General features: G+C 41.5%; 1 protein-coding gene and 1 non-coding gene across 6 annotated transcripts in view; one reads left to right on the top strand and one right to left on the bottom strand.

Moving 5' to 3' along the window:
• Positions 1 to 19,993, top strand: part of Usp32 (ubiquitin specific peptidase 32) — a 165,703-nt gene that overhangs the window by 13,823 nt on the left and 131,887 nt on the right. The window lies entirely within an intron of this gene.
• On the bottom strand, positions 7,398 to 7,528 carry LOC138831189 (small nucleolar RNA SNORA51). Its single transcript, XR_011373140.1, has one exon. It is a non-coding gene; the product is annotated as a small nucleolar RNA SNORA51 (small nucleolar RNA).

The raw sequence follows: 19,993 nt of genomic DNA on the forward strand, positions 1-19,993 counted from the left end.
CTTCCTTCCCTCCTTCCTTCCTTCCTTCCTTCTTTCTTTTTCTTTCTTTTCTCTCTCTCTCTCTCTCTCTTTCTCTCTTTCTCTTTGGACTTGAACTCAGGGCCTAGGTACTGTCTCTGAGCATTTTTGCTCAAGGGTAACACTCTACCACTTTGAGGCAACAGTGCTATTTCCAGTTTTCTGGTGACTAATTGGAGATAGAAGTGACTAATTGGAGATAGAAGTCTCATGGACTTTCCTGCTGGGGCTTTCTCAGATCTCATCCTCTTGAGTAGTGTAGCTAGGATTATAGGCTTGAACCACCAGTGCTTGGCTCAAAGGAATTTCATTTTGACATGTCCATATTATGTGTGCTTTTTTTTTTTCTTCCTGCTGTTCCTGGGGCTTGAACTCAGGGCCTAGAGCTGTCCCTGAGCTTTTTTTTGCTTGAGGTTGGTGCACTGCCCCTTGAATCACAGCTCTACTTTCTTCTTTTTCTGTTAACTGGAAATAAGAATCTCTTGAACTTTCCAGCCATGTCTGCCTTAAAACTGCAATCCTGGGCTGGGAAGGTGGCTCAGTGGTAGAGCACTTGCCTTGTATGCCTGAGGCTCTGGGTTCGATTCCTCAGCACCACATAAGCAAAAAGAAAAAAAGCTGGAAGTGGCGCTGTGGCTCAAGTGGTAGAGCGCTAGCTTTGAGCTGAAGAGCTGAGGGACAGTGCCCAGGTCCAGGGTTCAGGCCCATGACCGGACCCAAAAAAAACCCCACTGCAATCCTAGATTTCATCCTCCTGAGTAGCTAGGATTACAGACATGAACCACCAGTGCCCAGGTATATGTCTTTTTGTTTGTTTGTTTGCCAGTCCTGGGGCTTGGCTTAGGGTCTGGGATCTGTCCCTGAGCTGCTTTTCCTCAAAGCTAGCCCTCTACCACTTGAGCCATAGCACCACTTCCTACTTTTTATGTTTATGTGATGCTGAGGAATTGAACCCAGGGCTTCATTCACTCTAGGCAAGCACTGTACCGCTAAGCCACATTCCCAACCTATGTGTCTATTTTTATTAGAGATTATAAGTCATTCTATATTGAAGGCTGATATGCCAGTGGGTTGGTAAGAATTTTTCCCTCCAAATTTTATACATTGTTTGAGTGGCTTTATTTAATGATTGACTTTTTTTTTTTCCCCCTAGTCCTGGGACTTAACTCAAGGCCTGGGCACTGTCCCAGGCTCAATGTTAGCACTCTACCACTTGAGGCACAGTGCCACTTCTGGCTTTTTCTGTGGTATTGAGGAATTGAACATTGGGCTTCATGCATGTTGGGCAAGCACTCTACCACTAAGCCCCAATGATTGACTTTTTTTTTTTTTTTTTTTGGGTTGGTCGTGGGGCTTGAACTCTGGGTTTGGGTGCTGTCCCTTGGCTCTTCAGCTCAAGGCGAGCGCTCTACCACTTGAGCTATAGCGCCACTTCCCAATGATTGACTTTTAAACACTGTATTAAACATTAGTGTTTAATGTCTCACTATTGAAGTTTAGGATAATTATAGTAAAGGTTTTTTTTTTTTTGTCGATTATGGGGTTTGAACTCTGGGCCTGGATACTGTCCCTCAACTCTTCAGCTCAAGGTGAGGGCTGAGATACTACTCTTCATAAAATAAAAAACGATAAGTGAAATGAAATGATAAAACTATAAGTGAAAATGAAGTTAGATATCATGATTTACTTTCTTTCATTACATACATCCAAATTAGTTTAGAATTTAAAACAATATTGGAAAAACTAAAATAGGCCAAAATTAGTATTTACTTTTTCGTTTTTCCATTGTTAGCATTTTGTGTTTTCATTTCACATACAATTCTTGTTAATACATTTAATTCTGACTGCTGGCAGATTACCTTTACCACAGTTGATAGGATAAGGATAATCATAACTGATTTTATTTGTAAACTCTGCTTAGCTCTTCTACATTTAAAATAGGAAAAAGATAAAAGTATTGTTTTTCTTTTTTTTTTGGGTCCAGTTGTGGGGCCTGAACTCTGGGCCTGGGCGCTGTCCCTCAGCTCTTCAGCTCAAGGCTAGCACTCTACCTACCACTTGAGCCACAGCGTCACTTCCAGCTTTTTTCTTTTTGCTTATGTGGTGCTGAGGAAAAGTATTGTTTTTCTAATAGGATCTCACTTTTTTCCTAGGCCATCCTGGGATCATACAACTGTTTTTATCTTTTTACTGGTTGAGGTGAAGGTTACATGAACTCTTTGGTGGGTCTGATCTTGAACTGTGATCCAGCTATGAATACATCTGAATACATATCCAGCTATGCCTATGTGGGAGAGTGTGAGGCCTAGAGTTCAAGTTCTGGTACCTTCATAAAAAATGTGGGGCAACCAACTCTAAATCTAGCACTCAGAAGGCAGAAAACAAGAGGATCATAAGTTCAAGCCAGCCTGAGCTACATAATGAGACCTTGTCTTAAGAAAAAAAAAAATGAGGGGCTGGGAAGGTGGCTCAGTGGTGGAGTGCTTGCCTTACATGCATGAGGCCCTGGGTTCGATTCCTCAGCACCCCATAAGCAGAAAAAGCCAGAAGTTGGGTTGACGCTCAAATGGTAGAGTGCTAGCCTTCAGCTGAAGAGCTGAGGGACAGCGCCCAGGCCCAGCTTTCAGGCCCCACGACTTACCAAAAAAAAAAAGGAAAATCGTATGTAAAATGTATAAAATTAAGTACTTTGTTTAGTAAGAAAAATTGTAAAGTTCTGTAATTTATTAACCATTCTCAATTACTCCAAGCAAATATTGTGGTATTTTGCTTGTTTTTGTAATGGCACTGTATTTTTTCCCTCATCTTCTTTTCTTTTTGATGCCAGCACTGGGGTTTGATCTTAGGGCCTGGGTGTTTTTGCTCTATCACTTGAGCCCCACCCAGCTCTACCTTCAGCTTTTTGGTGGTTAGTTGTCAATAAAGTCTCACAGACTTTCTGCCCTGACTGGGTCTGCTGAGTAGCTGGGATTACAGGCATAAGGCATAGGTGCCTGGATGTTTTATATTCTATTTAATATTTGGTGTTCAGTATTGATTTTTCAGCTTTAAGTGTTATCTATTGACTTCCTACTTCAGAGCATGAGAATGTAGGTTTTGTTTCTCGCTTCCTTAGCCACTTCCCCTTTTTCCTCTGTATTACTTCATTTTCATTATAACAATAGTTGTATAATAATTTCAGCTAGATAAATATTGTGTTTACATTATCATGACCTTGTGTTTGTCTACAGGATTGACAGTTTATGTAGCAATCTATCATTACCTTCCTAGTTACATAGTAAAAAAGTTAAATAGTAAGTTCTACCTTAACTTTTGTTTTTCCTGAAGCTAATAATTGTGGTTTTGTTTTTGCTCTGTATTCTAAGACTTTCTCACTAATTCAGCCTTATACTTGGTTACTTCTACTATTCATGTGACTTCAAACTGATTGAGTCTGGCCTATATGATCCTGGGATGTCCTTTCACAATAGTTTTGCTGTGTTGACAAATTATTTTAAATTTTATCTCTACTTACAGAGTCTTAACACCAGAACTTGTACGTTATCTCAAAGAAACTTACATTGCGTCACGTGAAATTTAGACTTCCTTATTTTAGTTAACTTTGTTCTGCTTTGGTATGTGAAGTATTTGTATACTTTTGTTTTTGTTTGTTTGTTTGTTTGTTTGTCATGAGGTTTGAACTCTGGGCCTGGGCACTGTCCCTGAACTCTTTAGCTTAAGGTGAGCCACCTGAGCCACAGAGCCACAGACTTTCCTGCCTGGGCTAGCTTTGGATTGCGATCCTTAGATCTCAGGTGTGAGCCACTGGTGCCCAGCTTACACTTTTGCTTTTATGTTATAAAAGTTCAGAATGTTGCCTTCTTGAAAAAAATGTATGGATATAAGGAAATTGCTAACAATTATGAAGTATATATACAGTAAAGAAAACAAACTCCTTGTTGGTATTGGGCTGCTTTTTTTTTTATTGGACCTGCTTTAGTAATAGCAGTTTATTTATTTATTTTTGGTGCTGGTACTGAGATTGAACTCAGGACCTGGTGCTCTTGCTGGGCTTCTTTGCTCAAGGCTGGTACTATACCACTTCAGTTACATCTTCTAGCTTTTTGCCAGGAGTGAGTCTTACTGACTTTTTTGCCTGGGCTGGCTTCAACCAGGATCCTCAGATCTTAGCCTCTCAAGTAGTAGCATGAGTTATCAGCATCCAGAAAATTTAAATTTCTAATAACAAACTTCAAGGAAAATTTTTGAAGAATTAAAAAATATATTAAAAATTTTTAATTATATTTTAAATATATTGTAGAAACCAGGGATCTTTGGAGATTCTTACCAAAATTATGTTTCTTTTTTTCTAAAAGTACAGAGAAAAATTCATTTTAGTTTTACAATTTAGACTTCTTTAGTCAGTATTAAAAATGGATTCATGGCTGGGAAGGTGGCTCAGTGGTAGAGTGCTTACCTTGTATGCGTGAGGCCCTGGGTTTAATTCCTTAGCACCACATAAACAGAAAAAGCTGGAAGTGGTGCTGTGACTCAAGTAGTAGAGTGCTAGCCTTGAGCTGAGCGCCAGCACCCAGGCTGAGTTCAAGCCCATGACAAAAAAAAAAAAGTATTCATTTCTCAAGTTATTTTGAAGCTGACACTTTCTCAGTAAGCTAGGTTCAAAGCCAGACTTTGTTAGGTAGCTTTGTTCTTTTTTTTGCATTAATTTAATAAAGTTGTGTATAAACTTTTATTCATATAAATACTTTCTCTGAATGAACCCTTTCATCCTAAGGACTTCCTTCCTATCCATTACTGTGAAGTTACTGTGTAGGGAAAAAAGTAATATATTTTTACTCAATTAGGACAAAAATTCCTTGAGGAAATAATGAGTGAATGATTACAAAGAAGTAATTCTTTAGTTAAAGATTAAATTGCTTTGAAATTTAAAACTCAACCATAAAACACCATCATATTTAAAGAAATAACTAATTCATGGAATTAGAAATTTTAAATTTTTTTCTTTTTGTTTTTGTGACAGTATTTTGCTTACGTTGCCCAGGCTTGACCTTCCTGCTTCAGCTTCCTGAGTGCTGGGAGTATAGAGCCTGCAGCCTAGGTTTAGCTTTTGATAAGACTGGAAAACCGTGAGTGTTTTTTTCATTTAAGTATAGGTTTTTTATTTTAATTTTTTAAAAATTAATTTAATTAATTAATTTCCAGTCCTGGGGCCTGAATTCTGGGCCTGGGTGCTGTCCCTCAGCTCTTTAGCTCAAGGCAAGCACTCTACTTCAAGGCAAGCACTTCTACTACAGCACCACTTCGGCTTTTTCTGCTTAAGTGGTGCTGAGGAATCGAACCCAGGGCCTCATGCATGCAAGGCAGGCTCTCTACCACTAAGCCACTTCCGCAGCCCTCAAGTATAGTTTTTTTTGTTTTTTTTTTTTTTCTCCAGTGGTGAGATGTGAACTCAGGGCCTGGGCACTGTCCTTGAGCTTTTTTTGTTTTTTTGTCCTGGGCTTGAATTCAAGGCCTGGGCATTGTTCCTGCACTTTTTTTGCTCAGGCTAATGCTCTGCTACTTTGAGCCACAGCTCTACTTCGGGTTTTCTGGTGGTTAATTGGAGATGAGTCTCATGGACTTTTCTGCTGGGCTGCCTTTGAACTGTTATCCTTAGATCTCAGCCTCCAGTGTAGCTAGGATTAACAGGCAAGAGCCACGGTGTCTGGATTTTCCCTGAGCTTTTATGCTCAAGGCTAGCACTCTTACACTGGAGCCACAACCCCACTTCTGGCTTTTTAGGTGGTTAATTGGAGATAAGATTCTCACAGACTTTACTGCAAGGGCTGGCTTTGAGCCTCAATCCTCAGATCTCAGCCTCCTAAGTAATTACAGGCATGTGAGCCATCAGTGCTTGGGGGGCATAGACTTTTTAATCATAAACTATTGGCATAACTCTTAAGAAAATATAAAGCAAGAACTCAAGTTTGTCAGTGCAAATATGTTAATTTCCTTAAAGCACTCAAATTTGTTCCCACCTGACTTCTATCATTTAAGTAATTTCTTCAAAAGGAATAATGTATATTACTAGATGCTTTGTTAGATATTTTATGTTGGTTATATTAAAAATAGCGAAGAAAATATTTTCTGTCATTTCTTAGATGTAATGGTTGCCATCAGTTTTCGGTACTATTTCTTCCCAGATGATAGCAGTGTTGAGAAGTGTGACACCATGTGTGTTCTGTTTAACCAGTTCACCAAGGAGAATTGAGAAATTCCAACTATTTTCATTTGTATAGGAAGACAAATTCCAAATTATATTCTTTTTTTCTTTTTTCTTTTGCCAGTCCTGGGGCTTGGGCACTGTCTTTGAGACGCTTTTTTGCTCAAGGCTAACACACTACCACTTGAGTCACAGTGCTACTTCCAGCTTTTTCTGAGTAGTTTATTGGAGATAAGAGTCTCATGGACTGGCTAGGCTGGCTTCAGATCACGATCCTCATTTTTAGCCTCTTGAGTAGCTAGGAATATAGGTTTGAGCCACTGATGCCTGGGTAATATGACTTCCTTTAATAGATTGCTCCTTGTTTCTAAATTTTATGAATTTGTTTTCATTTAAGTTTTTAAAAATCTTTGAACAAGGATTTTGGATGTATTCTTTTTTTTTTTTTTTTTTTTGTCGGTCATGGGGCTTGAACTCTGGGCCTGGGCGCTGTCCCTCAGCTCTTCAGCTCAAGGCGAGCGCTCTACCACTTGAGCTACAACACCACTTCCGGTTTTCTGGTGGTTTATTGGAGATAGGAGTCTCACGGTCTCATCTGCCCGGGCTGGCTTTGAACCATGATCCTCAGATCTCAGCCTCCTGAGTAGCTAGGATTACAGGCGTGAACCACCATCGCCAGGCTTGGATGTATTCTTATAGACTTATAGGAACAGTTTCATGATTTCTTAGCTAAAAGGCAAAAAAGTTAACTTTAAACTTGAAAATTATGACTATTGCTAGTAGTAGAATGTAGAAAATTTGAATTTTCTATAATCATGTGATTAAAGTATAAATCTATATTTGTGGCTTTCTGTGCAAATGTAATGTAAATAGAAAATTTAGGTTGTGTATGGAAAATGGGTCTCATTACAGGATAGGGGTTTCTTGGCAAATATATTAATGAACGATGGAATTATTCAAAAGGTATGTTTAGGATAATTTATATTGCTTTTATTTGTTGTAAAAGACTGACTCTTAAGAGTAAAATAGAAAGCCAGACACTGGTGTCTCACGCCTGTACTCCTAGCTACTCAGGAGGCTGAGATCTGAGTATCACCGTTCAAAGCCAGCCTGAGCAGGAAAATCCATGAAACTTTTTTTTTTTTTTCTTTTTCTTTTCTTTTTCTTTTTCTTTTTCCCTTGTCTCCCCATTCACAATACAGACTAGGCACAGGCCTGGGCTGAGGTGTATATGGGGTAGGTTTATTCTGCCTCCTCTTTCTATACAGTCAGTGTAAGAACACAGCCTGTGGTAAGCACCCGGAGGCCTCCATGAAACTTTTTTTTTTTTTTTTTTATTTTGGGTCCGGTTGTGGGCCTGAACTCTGAGCCTGGGCACTGCCCCTCAGCTCTTCAGCTCAAGGCTAGCCCTCTACCACTTAGAGCCACAGTACCACTTCCAGCTTTTTTTTGCTTATGGGTGCTGAGGAATCGAACCCAGGGCCTCAAGCATGCAAGGCAAGTGCTTTACCACTGAGCCACCTTCCCAGCCCCTCCATGAAACTTTTATCTCCAATTAGCTATCAGAAAATTGGAAGTGGTGCTGAGGCTCAAAGTGGTAGAGCACTGGCCTTGAGCAAAAAGAGCTCAGGGACAGTGCTTAGGCCCCAAGTTAAAGCCTCATGACCACCACCACCACCACCACCACCACCAACAACAACAAAAAGAACGTAAAATATAGTAGAAGTACTAAATGATTATAAATTTATGAATATTAAATGTGATTTGCTTAGTAGATGCAGTGGTCCTGATATTTGTATCTGCCATAAAATTCTTGTGTTAAAATGTAATTCCTTGTGTGATAGCATTAAGAGATGTGGCCACACCTCTGTGTGACTAGGTTGTGGATGTATAACCTAGGTTATGAATCACATTAAAGGAGGTTTGAGGGAGATTATTTTGCCCTTTTTGTTAACTGAGGACACACAGAAGGTACATTCTAGGAGGCAGCAAATATACTGGCACCTATCTCTTTCCCACCCTCCAAAACTATCTCAGCCTCCAGAATTATGAGTCATTGAAATTTCTTTTTTTTTTTTTTTTTTGGGGGGTCTGGTTGTGGGGCCTGAACTCTGGACCTGGGTGCTGTTCCTCAGCTCTTCAGCTCAAGGCTAGCGCTCTACCACTTGAGCCACAGTGCCACTTCGGCTTTTTTTTTTTTTTCTCTGCTTATGTGGTACTGAGGAATTGAACCCAGGGCCTCATGCATGCAAGACAAGTGCTCTACCACTGAGCCACCTTCCCAGCCCCTGAGTCATTAATTTCTTTTTTTTTTTTTTTGTCGGTTGTGGGGCTTGAACTCTGGGCCTGGGCCCTGTCCCTCAGCTCTTCAGCTCAAGGCGAGCGCTCTACCACTTGAGCTACAGCGCCATTTCCGGTTTTCTGGTGGTTTATTGGAGATAGGATCTCACGGTCTTTCCTGCCCGGGCTGGCTTTGAACCGCGATCCTCAGATCTCAGCCTCCTGAGTAGCTAGGATTACAGGCGTGAGCCACCAGCGCCCTGCTTGAGTCATTAATTTCTATGGTTTATAAATTAACCTTGTTAGGGCTGGGAATGTGGTTAGTGTTAGAGTGCTTGCCTACCCTGCATGAAGCTCTGGGTTCAGTTGCTTGGTACCACATAAACAAAGAGCCAGAAGTGGCACTGTGGCTCGAGTGGTAGAGTGCTAGTCTTGAGCAAAAGAAGCTCAGGGACAGTGCCCAGGCTGAGTTCAAGCCCAGGACTGGCCAAAAAAAAATTAACCTGTCAATAAGGTATTTTGTCTTAAGCAGTTCATATGGACAGCAGGTTTTGTGGGAATGTTAGCAAAAGAGGAAACATCACTGATTTCTTTAGGGTACCTGAAAATTTACAAACTTGTTTGTGAGGTGGCTGCCTTCTCTTCCTTCCTCTTTGCTTTCCTTTCTAAAACAAAAACTACACACATGTGCGCACACACTCACACCCTTTATAGAACTTAGGTAAGAGTCTTTTTTTTTTTTTTGGTCCGTTGTGAGGGTTAATTGGAGATAGTCTCACAGACTTTCTTGCCCAGGCTGGCTTTGAACTGTGATCCTCGGATCTCAGCCTCCTGAGTAGCTCCGTTTATAGGCATGAGCGACCAGCATCTGGCTAAAGGCAAAATTTTTAATTGTATTAATAACACAGCCAACATTATAACAACCCTCCCTCCCTCCCTCCCTCCCTTTTTTCCTTCCTTCCTTCCTTCCTTCCTTCCTCCCTCTCTCCCTCCTCTATTCTCTCCCTCTCTCCCTCTCTCTCTTTCTCTCTCTCTCTCTTTCTTTCTTTCTTGCTCTCTCTCTTTCTCTCTTTCTTTCTTTCTTTCTTTCTTTCTTTCTTTCTTTCTTTCTTTCTTTCTTTCTTTCTTTCTTTCTTTCTTTCTCTCTCTCTCTCTCTCTCTCTCTCTCTCTCTCTCTCTCTCTCTTTCTTTCTTTCTTTCTTTTTCTTTTTTTCCAAATCATGGGCACTGGGGCTGGGAAGGTGGCTCAGTGGTAGAGCGCTTGCCTTGCATGCCTGAGGCCCTGGGTTCAATTCCTCAGCACCACATAAGCAAAAAGAAAAAGGCCAGAAGCATCCCTGTGGCTCAAGTGGTAGAGTGCTAGCCTTGAGCTGAAGAGCTGAGGGACAGGGCCCAGGCCCAGAGTTCAGGCCCCACAACCGGACCCAAAAAAAAAAAACAACCAAAAAACCAAATCATGGGCACTGTCCCTGAGCTTCTTTTGCTCAAAGCCAGCACTCTACTACTTGAGCCACAGCACCACTTCCGGCTCTTTCTGCTTATGTGGTGCTGAGAAATCAAACCCAGGGCCTCATGTATGCAAGGCAAGCACTCTACCATTGAGCTATCTTCCCAGCCCCTCAACCAATAATTTTAGTTAGATTTATTATAGCGTGTGGACTCCAATATATATCTTTTTTTTTTTTTTGGGTCTGGTCATGGGGGGCCTGAACTCTGGGCCTGGGCACTGTCCCTCAGCTCTTCAGCTGAAGGCTAGCCCTCTACCATTTGAGCCACAGCGCCACTTCCAGCTTTTTTCTTTTTGCTTATGTGGTGCTGAGGAATCGAACCCAGGGCCTCATGCATGCAAGGCAAGCACTCTACCACTGAGCCACCTTCCCAGCCCGACTCCAATATATCTTTTTTTTTTTTTTTTTTTTTTTAATTTTTTTTTTGGTCCGGTTGTGGGGCCTGAACTCTGGGCCTGAGCACTGTCCCTCAGCCCTTCAGCTCAAGGCTAGTGCTCTACCACTTGAGCCACAGCTCCACTTCCGGCTTTTTTTTTTTCTTTTTGCTTATGTGGTGCTGAGGAATTGAACCCAGGGCCTCAGGCATGCAAGGCAAGCGCTCTACCACTGAGCCAACTTCCCAGCCCTCCAATATATCCTAACTGAAGGTCCTATCCACCTTTTCTTGGAAGAGAGGAGGGTACTTGGCAATATATTTTATTTTATATTATTTTAGTTAGTTATTTTTGTTGGTCGTGAGGCTTGAACTCTGGGCCTGGGTGCTGTCCTTCAGCTCAATGCTAGAGCTCTACCACTTGAGCCACACTGCTACTTCTATCTTTTTCTGCTTATGTGGTGCTGAGAAATTGAATCCAGGGCATCACGCATGTGAAGCAAGCACTCTACCACTGAGCCACCTTCCTAGCCCAGGCAATGTATTTTTTTTTTTTTTGTCGGTCGTGGGGCTTGAACTCTGGGCCTGGGCGTTGTCCCTCAGCTCTTCAGCTCAAGGCGAGCGCTCTACCACTTGAGCTACAGCGCCACTTCCGGTTTTCTGGTGGTTTATTGGAGATAGGAGTCTCACGGTCTTTCTTGCCCGGACTGGCTTTGAACCGCGATCCTCAGATCTCAGCCTCCTGAGTAGCTAGGATTACAGGCGTGAGCCACCAGCGCCCGGCTAGGCAATGTATTTTAATGTAGTTGAACTGATGAATGCCATGTTGTTAGTAGCTTCAGAAGTTTATGAACCAGGAGAAAGATAAATTGTGTGTTTGATTTGAGAAACTGTTGGAAGCAAATGAATAATCTAGAAAGGTTGTCATCAACATGTTAGTCATTTTGCTATATTACAGAAAATAAAAAGGCATTCTCTCCATGATATTTCTTAGTCTTCTAATGTAGTGTGTATTATACAGATTTCTTGTAACTATAAACTTAAATTTTTTATATATGTTCTGTTCTTAAAGGCAGTTTCCAAATACACATTTTCTCCCACAAGTTATTTGTAGTTAATATTATAGTGGCATATTTGGCTCTTTTTTCAGAATGGAAGCTGTCATTTTTTGTAGAAGACAATTCAAACAACTTGCATGTTTTTCCATTTGTACTTTAAAGTTTATAAATTATTACTAGTTAATTTATGGGCAGAATAGCTTCATTGTCCAACACAAATATTTGATTCTATATTTTTTTTACATTTTAATGTATGCTAATAAGAATTTTCTAATGGGAAGGAGGATACATAATTTTTTTCTTAGAAACTAGTTCACTTTTTATGTACTTTAGCCAAGTTCAAGGATGTTGGGGGATAGAAATAGTGGCAGATGGGGCATACTGATGCTCTACAACGGTGGCGTGGTTCATTTTGATTACAGACACTGACAGTCTGTAAAGTAAAGATATGGAGCCACAATCCATTCTACAGGCTGCATTAACCATGTATGGTGTAGTAAAGCCATAAACAACTTTGTGTGGACATTATAATAGAGATGACTGAACCTGCTTTTAGTTTTCCGACATAGACCCACACATAGCAATGATGTCAAAACTGTCTTTTGAGCATTGAGGCCAAATGATATAAATATTATTTCTACTTTGAATTATAGAAGGTTTACTGAGGCATGTAAAAGTAGGACATAATATCAAAGAACCAGACTTACATTTTCTCAAGAACAAAAGTGAAGATTAATTTTTTTCTGTTATTTAAATGACTACATCCAATGGGCTATAAGAGGTGATTCTTTTAGGATTTGATTTTTGGAAATTATAATCAATAGTGAATGAAAGATAGGATATGTACTATTATAGGAATGTAAATTAGTAGAACCACTTAAAAGGAGGTTTTGGCAGTATTAGAAGCTTAAAGTACAAAAACATTTTATAAATAGATCTAAAAACATGTGTGTTTTAGTTTTCATGGTAAGTAAGTGAAAGAAAGAAAGTGAGAAATAGTCTGACTATCCCAGCATAAGTAAATAATTTCCATCATATAACAAAATGTAATCCTTTGTAGCACATAGAGAGCTAGACTCCGTAAACCAGGTGCAAGTGGTTCACATCTGTAATTCTAACTACCTGGGAAGCTGAAAGTAGAAGAGCTATGGTTGAAGGCCAGCCTGGCAGAAAAATGTTCTTCAGACACTATTTCAAAAAATACCAAGCTACTGGGTGCTGGTGGCTCATGCCTATAATCCTAGCTACTCAGGAGGCTGAGAGCTGAAGATTGCAATTTGAAGCCAGCCCCAGGCAGGAAAGTCTGTGAAGACTCTTATCTCCAGTTAACTAACAGAAAAAGCTGGAAGTGGGGCTATGGCTCAAGTGGTAGAATGCTAACCTTGAGCAAAAAGGAGCTTAGAGACAGTACTCAGGCCTAGAGTTCAAGCCCGAGGACTGGCAAAAAATAAAAAAAGATCCATCCTTACTATCACCCAATGTAACCACATTTTTTAAAAATCATGATCATCCACTGTGTATATATTTTGTAGAGTCTTAATAATCTTTGGCTATTATATTATAAATGTGTTTTCATGTTTCTGTGGGTTTTATTTATTTATTTTGGTCGGTCATGGGGTTTGAACTCTGGGCTTGGGTGCTGGTCCTCAGCTCTTCAGCTCAAGGCTGGCGCTCTGTGACTTGAGCCACAGTGCCACTTCTGGTTTTCTGAGTGGTTTATTGTAGATAAGAGTCTCTTGGACTATACTGCCTTAGCTGGCTTTGAACTGTGATCCTAGATCTCAGCCTCCTGAGAAGCTAGGATTACAGGTGTGAGCTATTGACGCTCAGCTTCTGTGGGTTTTTATTACCATCATTAACACTTAAATTTCCAGGATTGAACCACAAGATCTAGAAATATTAATATTTTTGGCTCTTGTTATATATTGCCATATTATTCTACAAAGGATGATACCAGTGCATAGTGTTATCAGCAGTGATGAAGTACACTAATGCCATCATGTCATCAAAATCAATTAGGATTTCTTTTTTTTTTTCCAAAAAAAATTTTTTTTTATTGTAAAGATACTATACAGAGGGTTACAGTTACATGAGTGAGGTAATGAGTACACTTCCTCTTGAACATTGTTACCCCCTCCATTGTTTTCCCTCTACTAGGATTTCTTTTTAAAGGGACAACATAGAGATTAAGAGTGAATACTAGTGGCTCTGCCACTGATTGGGCAAATTATGTTGGTGCTTTAGTTTCCTCATCTGTAAGATGGCAATAATATTAAAACTACTGTGTAGAATTGCTATAATTATTAACTGAGTTGATATTTGAGAATACAAAAAATAGGCTGGCATAAAATAACTGGTGCTTTTTTATTTATAATTTGTTGGAACTTTGGTGAATGACTTACTTGCCTCATTTAATTGATATTTGATTTTTTCCTTTAGCTTTTGAGGTAAAATTATAAATGAGTAAATACATAATTTTGAGGCCCTGCTATTCTGCTTTTAGTGATGAGGAAAAATGTATTAAAGACAGACTTTTTTTGGGAAAAATAATTGCTTTTCTGTTTTTGTGTAGGTAAATGTCTAAATTTGTATCTATTCAGCTTTTAGGGTTTTTTTTTTTCCCCTCCTGATAGTGGGGATTTGAACTCAGGGTTTGGTTCTCTAACCCTGCTTTTTTCTTTTTTTTTTTCCCCCTGCTTTTTTCTTACAGTTGGCTCTCTACCACTTGAGCAACAGCACCACTTCCACCTTTTTTTGCTTATGTGGTGCTGAGGAATCGAACCCAGGGCCTCAGGCATGCAAGGCCAGCGCTCTACCACCGAGCCACCTGCCCAGCCCCTTAGTCTAACTTTTAGACGTAACAACTCTCACCTGGCCTCCTAGCTTTATGTATGTGTGTGTCTGTGTGATTATGCTGAAGACTGACCTTCCATATGTTTGGTGAATGCCCTAACAGTAACCCCAGCCCTTGACCTCCTGTTTTTAGAGTGGTCTTTGATATTTGATGGACAGAGGAACATTACTAAATTTTGTATTTCCTTATTAGAATTCTGCTTCTTTGAATGTTTCTGTATATACTTTTTTTTGGTTGGGGGCTTGAACTCTGGACCTGGGTGCTGTCCCTGAGCTTGGCTCAAGGCCTGCACTCTGTCACTTGAGCCACAGTGCCACTTCCGGTTTTCTGGTAGTTAATTGGAGATAAGAGTCTCACAAACTTTACGCCCAAGCTGGCTTTGAACCGGGATCCTCAGATCTCAGCCTCCTGAGTAGCTAGAATCACAGGTTTGACCCACCAGTGCCCCTTGAAAAATGTTTTTGGTTGGTTGTAGGGCTTGAACTTCACAGACTGACCACTGTCCCTGAGCTCTTTTTTTTTTTTTTTTTTTTTTTTTTTTGGGTCCGGTTGTGGGGCCTGAACTCTGGGCCTGGGCACTGTCCCTCAGCTCTTCAGCTCAAGGCTAGCGCTCTACCACTTGAGCCACAGCGCCACTTCCGGCTTTTTTCTTTTTGCTTATATGGTGCTGAGGAATCGAACCCAGGGCCTCAGGCTTGCAAGGCAAGCGCTCTACCACTGAGCCACCTTCCCAGCCCTCCCTGAGCTCTTTTATTCAAGGCTAGCACTCTACCACTTTGAGTGGTTAATTGGATATAAGAGTCTCACGGAGACTTTTCTGCCTAGGCTGGCTTTGAACCACAATTCTCTGAGATATATATATATATATATATATATACACACACACATAGATGTAGATGTATATATACATGTATATATATATATATATATACACACACATATGTGTGGGTATATGTATCATATATATAGTTGTAGTAGGATTTGAACTCAAGGATTTAGGCTTACTATACCAATTGAACCACCCTGCCAGCTCCTCCTATAATTTTTTTTTTTTTTGCCAGTCCTGGGGCTTGAACTCAGGGCCTGGGCACTGTCCCTGAGTGGCTTTTGCTCAAGGCTAGCACTCTACCACTTGAGCCATAGCACCACTTCTGGCTTTTTCTTTTTATGTGGTACTGAGGATTTAACCAAGGACTACATAAATGCTAGGCAAGCACTCTACCAGTAAGCCACATTTCCAGACTTCATGTAATCTTAAATTGACTTTCTAGCACTAAATTAATTTTTGGATGCTTTGAGAGGAAAATATATACTTCTGTTGTTAAATAATTCATATTCAATTTCTAACAAAATAAGAATTGTAAATTTAATTTAGTCATAACCCATAGTTTTGTAATTATTGTTTTATGCGATTCTTTTCTTTTTTTCTTTTTGGTTGGTCATGGGGCCTGAACTCTGGGCCTAGGTGCTATCCCTCAGCTATTCAGCATAAGGCTAGCACTCTACCACTTGAGAGACAATGCCACTTGCAGCTTTTTCTGCTTATGTGGTACTGAGGAATCGAACCCAGGGCCTCATGCATGCAAGGCAAGCACTCTACCACTGAGCCACCTTCCCACCCCTTATGCGATTCTTTATTTATTTATTTTTTTTGTCGGTCGTGGGACTTGAACTCTGGGCCTGGGCGCTGTCCCTCAGCTCTTCAGCTCAAGGCGAACGCTCTACCACTTGAGCTACAGCGCCACTTCCTTATGCGATTCTTTAAAAATAAATGAGAGCTGGTTGCCTGTGGCTACTTGGAGCTAGTTTGTACAGAAAAATTTGAGAGATTATCCCTTAACTAACCAGCAAAAAACCTGAAAGTAGAGATGTGGCAAATGGTGGAGTGCCAGCCATGAACAAAAAAGCCTAGGGACCCAGATGCGAATAACTTATACCTGTATTCCTAGCTACTCAGGAGGCTAAGATCTGAGGATCAAGGTTCAAAGCCAGCCCAGGCAGGAAAGTCCATGAGACTCTTTATCTCTAATAAACCACTAGAAAACAGGAAGTGGCGCAAGTGGTAGAGTGCTTGCCTTGAGCTGAAGAATTCAGGGACAGCACCCAGGCCCAGAGTTCCAGCCCCTCTACCGACAAAATAAAAATAAAAAAAAATAAAAAAAAAAGAAGCAAAACAAAAAACTAGCAGGAGAGCCAGGCATAATGACTCAAGCCTATAATCATAGCAACTTGAAAGGTACAGGAGATGGAAGTATCCTGATTTGAGGCCTGCCCAGACATAACAGTTTATGAGACTTTATCTCAACTAGTGGCTTGGTGTGGTGTTGGGCATCTGTCTTCCTAAGCTATTAGAGAATCACAGGCAGGTGCCTTTCATCCATCTCAGTAACAAGGGAAAGTACAAGTAGGAAGTTTGTAGTACAGGCTATCCCGAGCATAAAGGGATACCTTATCTGAAAAATAACCAATACAAAAATTGCTGGTAGGGCTGGGAAGGTGGCTCAGTGGTAGAGCGCTTGCCTTGCATGCATGAGGCCCTGGGTTCGATTCCTCAGCACCACATAAGCAAAAAGAAAAAAGCCAGAAGTGGCGCTGTGGCTCAAGTGGTAGAGCGCTAGCCTTGAGCTGAAGAGCTGAGGGACAGCGCCCAGGCCCAGAGTTCAGGCCCACGACTGGACCCCCCCAAAAAACAAAAACAAAAACAAAAACAAAAACAAAACCCACAAAAATTGCTGGTACAGAGACTGAAGTGACAGTTCCTGCTTAGCAACTATAAGTCCTGAGGTCAAACCCCAGGATCAATGATGATGATGATGATGATGTTGATGATGTTAGAATCTAGGCTTACAAAGAAAGTTACATTGTCTTTTATAGTGCTTTTACCAATGCTGTTCATTTGTTTGTGTACTTATTGCCTACTGTCTTTTAATATCTGGAGTCCCTTTTCAGTCTTTAGTTTGTCTCTCTGACTGTGCCTGCCTGCCCCCTTCCCTTCCCTTCCCTTCCCTTCCGTTCCCTTCCCTTCCCTTCCGTTCCCTTCCCTTCCCTTCCCTTCCCTTCCCTTCCCCTCTCCCCTCCCCTTCCCTCCTCCTTCCTTCTTTCCTTCCTTCTTTCCTTTCCTTTCCTTTCCTTTCCTTTCCCTCCCTCCCTCCCTCCCTCCCTCCCTCCCTCCCTCCCTCCCTCCCTCCTTCCTTCCTTCTTTCCTTCCTTCCTTCCTTCCTTCTTTCCTTCCTTCCTTCCTTCCTTCCTTCCTTCCTTCCTTCCTTCCTTCCTGTGTGTGCATATGTGCTGGTACTGCGGCTTGAACTTGGTGTCCTATGCAAGGCCAATGCTCTTAGCATTTGAGCTACAGCTCCACTTCCAACTTTTTTGCTGGTTAATTGGATATAGGGTTCTCATGGATTTTCCTGACTTGGCTGGCTTTGAGCTGAGATCCTCATATTTCAGCCTCCTGAGTAGCTAGGATTATAGGTGTGGGCCACTGGTGTCAATAAATTTTAATTTTTTTTTGAGTGTGTGTATGGGGGGGGTGTACTGGGGCTTGAACTTAGGGGTTTGTGTTTTTTCTTGGCTTTCTTGCTTATAGCTCCCACTGTATCTCAGTCTTAAGGCTGTCTTAGTAAGATGCATTTATCTTGAATTTTAGTTCAATTATGATTAATTTGTCCTTTATAGATAAACACAGTAAACATAAGAGGCGAATATACTTATGCTTTGAGTAAATACCAGCTCCAGATTAAATTGTAGTCAGTGAGTGCTGCAGAATTACTAGAGTGAACCTTTGATCTTTTCATTCCTCCTGCTGCAGGAGATTGAACTGGGGCTTGGTGGCACAGGAAGTACATGCTCTACTGCTGAGATATACACACAGCCAGAACTTTGATCTTTGCTCCCTAGCTTGCTTCTTTTTTTCTTTTTTCTTTTTTTCATTGTCAAGGTGATGAACAGAGGGGTTATATTACATAAGTAAGGTACTAAGTATGTTTCTTGTCAGACTTGTTACCGCTCTGTAAGCATTATGTCCACTTTTGGTCCTCAGCTTCACCCAGACCTGAGCTTTTTCTTGCCCTGGAGTTCCCTCCATACAGCTGGCCCCTCCCTCTCTCCACCCAGACACACCCAACTCCCATCTACCTTACCCCTACCCCCAGACCCTGCTGCTAGCTAGCTAGTGGAGGCCACCATGTGCTCTCTCCCCAGGGCAAATATGGCTCCTCTAATAAACCTTGTAATAATTTTTCTTCTGTGCCTGACTGCCTCCGCATGGTCCCCTGGGGTGGATGTGACGGATCCTTTCACCCTCCCTCATTTTTCTCCTACTTTTATCCCTCCTCCCTCAAACCCTACCCCCCCCCACTTTTTTTTTTTTTTTGCCAGTCCTGGAACTTGGACTCAGGGCCTGGGCATCATCCCTGAGCCTCTTGGTGCTCTGGGCTAGCACTCTACCACTGTGAGCCACAGCTCCACTTCCAGTTTTTTGGTTGTTAATTGGATATAAGAATCTCATGGACTTTACTGCCAGGGCTGGCTTTGTCTGAGATCCTGAGATCTCAGCCTCCTGAGTAATTAAGTTATGGGCATGAGCCACTGGCACCTCGCTTTCTCCCCTTCTCCCCACCCCCCTTCCCATTTTTTTCCTTTTTCTTTTTTTGCCAGACCTGGGGCTTGAACTCAGGGCCTAGGCACTGTCCCTGAGCTTCAAGGCTAGCACTCTACCACTTGAACCACAATGCCACTTCTAGCTTTTTCTGTTTATGCAGTACTGAGGGATTGGACCCAGGGCTTCATGCATGCTAGGTAGGCACTCTACCACTAAGCCACATGCCATATTCCCAGTCCCCCTCCTGTTTTTCTTTCAGTGTTAAGTGACAGCTTAACTGGGTTGGCTGAGTTGGAAATATTAGTCTATAAGAAAGGAAAAAACAAGGGCAGAAAAATCTGTTAGGGTTGTTTGGTTTGGGCCTTTTCTTTGTATTTTCTTCCCTTTTCTCTTCTCTTTTCTTCCCTTCATCTTTTCTTCTCCTTTTCCTTCCTTCCTTCCCTCCCTCCCTCCCTCCTCTCTCTCTCTCTCTCTCTCTCTCTCTCTCTCTCTCTCTCTCTCTCTCTCTCTCTCTCTCTCTCGTTCTTTCATTCTTTCTTTTTTTTTTTTTTGGTCCGGTTGTGGGGCCTGAACTCTGGGCCTGAGCACTGTCCCTCAGCTCTTCAGCTCAAGGCTAGTGCTCTACCACTTGAGTCACAGCGCCACTTCCGGCTTTTTTCTTTTTGCTTATGTGGTGCTGAGGAATCGAACCCAGGGCCTCAGGCATGCAAGGCAAGCGCTCTACCACTGAGCCAACTTCCCAGCCCCTCATTCTTTCTTTTTTCAGTCCTGGGGCTTGAACTCAGGGTCTGGGCACTGTCCCTGAACTTCTTTTGCTCAAGATTAGCACTCTACCACTTGAAGCACAGTGACACTTCCCAGCTTTTTCAGTTCATGTGGTACTAAGGAATGGAACCCAGGGCTTCATGCATGCTAGGCAATCACTCTACCACTAAGCCACATTCCCAGCCCTTATCTTAATTTTCATAGTTTTCCTCCTGAATTAGGAGTAAAAAGGCAAACTTTTATTACTGCTAGAAATCCTCTTCTCCAGTCTTTTAAAAATCTTTTAATATATAGTATCTCATTAAATCCTTACAATAAAGGGCTAGCTAGAGGTA

The sequence above is a fragment of the Dipodomys merriami genome, unplaced genomic scaffold (assembly GCF_024711535.1).
Source record: "Dipodomys merriami isolate MVZ:Mamm:240054 unplaced genomic scaffold, mDipMer1.0.p SCAF_19, whole genome shotgun sequence".
NCBI classification, from domain to species: Eukaryota; Metazoa; Chordata; class Mammalia; order Rodentia; family Heteromyidae; genus Dipodomys; species Dipodomys merriami.